At 42.3% G+C, this 3,578-nt stretch overlaps 1 pseudogene; it reads left to right on the top strand.

The window, feature by feature from the left end:
• Positions 1-1,901: 1,901 nt before the first annotated feature.
• Positions 1,902-2,918, top strand: Ldha-ps21 (lactate dehydrogenase A, pseudogene 21; annotated as a pseudogene).
• Positions 2,919-3,578: the final 660 nt, after the last annotated feature.

Raw genomic sequence — 3,578 nt, 5'->3', positions numbered from 1 at the left:
AAAAATATTTCTTAAACCCGTGTCTGTGCCGTGTCTAGGCCTTTTCATTATTATTTTTTTCCTAATAACAGGTATGACAATTATGTGCGTAGGATTTATATCATATTATATACCATAGCAACCTAGAGATGATTTAAAGTATATGGGAGGATGCTTGCTAGTTATGTGCAAACAATCCTTCATTTTATTAAGGGACTTAAGGATCCACAGTTCTATGTGCATGGAAGGTCATAGAACTGGTTCCTCATGATTACTGGAGAACTATGTAGTAGGATATTATCTTCTGCTTATTGAGAAATGGATATACTTTTAGGTTTGAATATTTTTAAGAAAACCACACAAATACTTAAAGAATTTGCCTTTCAACCTGAGGAATAGACATCCGCATTAGTAGAGTTGAAAATGGAAAGAGGGACTGGGGAAATGGCTCTGTCAGTTAAGCGCTTACCTTCCAAGTGTATGGGCTTGAGAGCCGTCTCTTGAACCCACTAAATGTACAAAACCGAAACAAACAAAAAGCAACGGGAAAGCCAGGGGTGGCTGGAAGCCTGGAGAAGGCAGGGCTGGGTGTTAGCTAGCTCTATCCTGGAGACAGCTGGACAGTTAGCCAAACACAGATAGCAATTTTCAGTAATTGTTAACAAGAGTCTTAGCCTCAAAAAAAAAAAAAAAATCAGAGTCAGGGAAGCCATTACACGGTTAGGTGAGAGGTATGAAAAGAAGATGGATTTTCAATACCCTAATCTTCAACTTCTTTCATGCAAAACTATGAGCAATATCAATTTCTGTTTTTTTATATCTACCACTCTGTGGCATTTTGTTATATATAACAACCTTAGCAAACCAACAAACAGAACAGACTTAGGGCGTTGAAATTTGTTGATTGTACTTTGGGTAGTCTTTTCAACTATGTCTGCCTCACTTCTAAGTGTCATCTTTTGTCAAATATCTTGGGAGCCATTTCCTGACTGATACGTAGATTGAGAAGTACCCCTTCACAATTCTTTCTAAGTCCCTTTCCTATGCAAAACTTCATGTAACCTGCTGGGTCATTTTATCATTCTTTGGCCTTTTCACTAAATAGGATCCATACGCAATCATAGACGTGAGATCTTTAAAGGCAGATGTTTCTGTCTGTTGCTTGCACTACTCTGTTCAAAGAACCACCATTGCACTTAACACAAAGTAGGTATTCAATAACCCCATCAACCAAAACACACCTTTTTCTCAGTCTACCCTTTAAAGGCTGACTTACTGGTTGCCTAAAGTGGGTTCTGACATTCTATAGAGAAAAGGTCAAGCTTATTACTAAAGAACCCAAAATGCCCGTGAAGGCAAGTTGCCTTGGCTGGCAAATACAAGTTCATTGAGAATCTCTTCCAGAAAGTGTGATGAACTTGTCATTTCCAGAACTTTGAAATCTGACCTCATAATTTTGGAAGTCACAAGACAATTAGGCTTTCCTTTATATGGGATAAAATCAATAGATAAAAGGTACGTTCTTTAAATATTGTTTCTCAAAGAGGGGTGTGGCCCACATGCACATCTTCCTTTCATGATAGGCATTGACTGGTCCAGTGTTGTACAGACAATCACACCTGCTGTGAGTTCCAGAATGAAGCAGCCATGTCATGTATGTAACTCAGTGTTCCACAGTATTCCCTCTTCTTTCAGGTCTTATAATTGTTTCCTCTTTCCTTTCATGATGTTCTCTGAGATGCGGAGGGAGAAATATAGATGTCCCATTTATGACTAAGCATTTAAAAGTCATCTATTTCCAGTATTTTGGCCAGTTATAAATCTCCGTATTGTGTGCTGGAGCCACTGTGGCCAAGCCCAGGCTGCACTGCTGCTGCTGCTGCTGCTTGCCTGTTGTCCCCCATCGTGCACTAGCAGTCTCAAAAGATTCAAAGTCCAAGATGGCAATCCTCAAGGACCAGCTGATTGTGAATCTTCTTAAACAAGAACAGGTCCCCCAGAACAATATTACAGTTGTTGGGGTTGGTGCTGTTGGCATGGCTTGTGCCATCAGTATCTTAATGAAGGACTTGGCCGATGACCTTGCGCTTGTTGATGTCATGAAGAAAAGCTAAAGAGAGAGATGATGGATCTCCAGCATGGCAGCCTTTTCCTTAAGACACCAAAAATTGTTTTCAGCAAAGACTATAATGTGACTGCAAACTCTAAGCTGGTCATTATCACACAGCGGGGGCCGTCAGCAAGAGGGAGAGAGCTGGTTCAATTTGGTCCAGTGAAACGTGAACATCTTCAAGTTCATCATTCCAAACATAGTGAAGTACTATCCACAGTGTAAGCTGCTCATCGTCTCAAATCCAGTGGATATCTTGACCTACGCGGCTTTGAGAATCAGTGGCTTTCCCAAAAGCCGAGTTATTGGAAGTGGTTGCAATCTGGATTCAGCTTGGTTCCGTTACCTGATGGGAGAAAGGCTGGGAGTTCACCCGCTGAGCTGTCACGGGTGGGTCCTAGGAGAGCATGGTGACTCCAGTGTGCCTGTGTGGAGTGGTGTGAGCATTGCCAACATCTCCCTGAAGTCTCTGAACCCAGAACTGGGCACTGATGCAGACAAGGAGCAGTGGAAGGAGGCTCACAAGCAGGGGGTTGACAGTGCATATGGGGTGATCAAGCTGAAAGGTAACATATCCTGGGCCATTGGCTCCTCTATGGCAGACTTGGCCAAGAGCATAATGAAGAACCTTAGGCAGGTGCATCCCATTTCCACCATGATCAAGGGTCTCTGTGGAATCAATGATGACATCTTCCTCAGTGTCCTGTGTATCCTGGGACAAAATGGAACCTGAGATCTTATGAAGGTGATACTGATTCCTGAGGAGGAGGCCCGCCTGAAGAAGTGTGCAGATACCCTCTGGGGAATCCTGAAGGAGCTGCAGTTCTAAAATCTTCCAGTGTCCTAGCACTGCACTGTCCAGCTGCAGCAGGGTTTCTATGGAGACCACACGCATGTCATCTGAGCTGTGGTTAGTACAGTTGTGTTGAGGTGGTCTGGAGAAAATCTCAGTTCCCACAGCTCTACCCTGCTGCTAAGTGGTACTTGTGTAGTGGTAACCTGGTTAGTGTGACAGTCCCATTCTCTCCAAGATGCTGCCAACTGCATGCAGGCTTTGATTACCCTGGTATCCTGTTGCATGGCAGTGCTGTGCACCCTCACCAAACATGCCTATGCCAATGAGTTCCCAGTTAGTTTTAACCTGGCTCCAGTGTGTAAGTCCATTATGCATATCTTGTGCATAAATGTTGTATTTTTACAGGGTATTTTCTGTATTATATGTGTCTGTAGTGTACACTGCAATATTATGTGAAATGTAAGAGCTGCAATGGATGATGGGACCAATCACTCAAGTGTCATGCCAATGAAAACACTGAATAAACCTTGAACAGTGGAAAAAACCCCAAATCTCTGTATTCACTGTTGATCATTGTAAAAAGAAGCTTCTCTGAGAAAAGCCAAGAGCAGAAGACAATGACACATCATGTCCATTTACTAAAACATACCAAAACCAAAAAGAAACAAACAAAAGAAAGAAAATAAAAAAGAA

Source organism: Rattus norvegicus, chromosome 1 (genome assembly GCF_036323735.1).
Source record: "Rattus norvegicus strain BN/NHsdMcwi chromosome 1, GRCr8, whole genome shotgun sequence".
In the NCBI taxonomy this organism is placed as follows: domain Eukaryota; kingdom Metazoa; phylum Chordata; class Mammalia; order Rodentia; family Muridae; genus Rattus; species Rattus norvegicus.
This window is presented reverse-complemented; position numbering and strand designations above follow the sequence as displayed.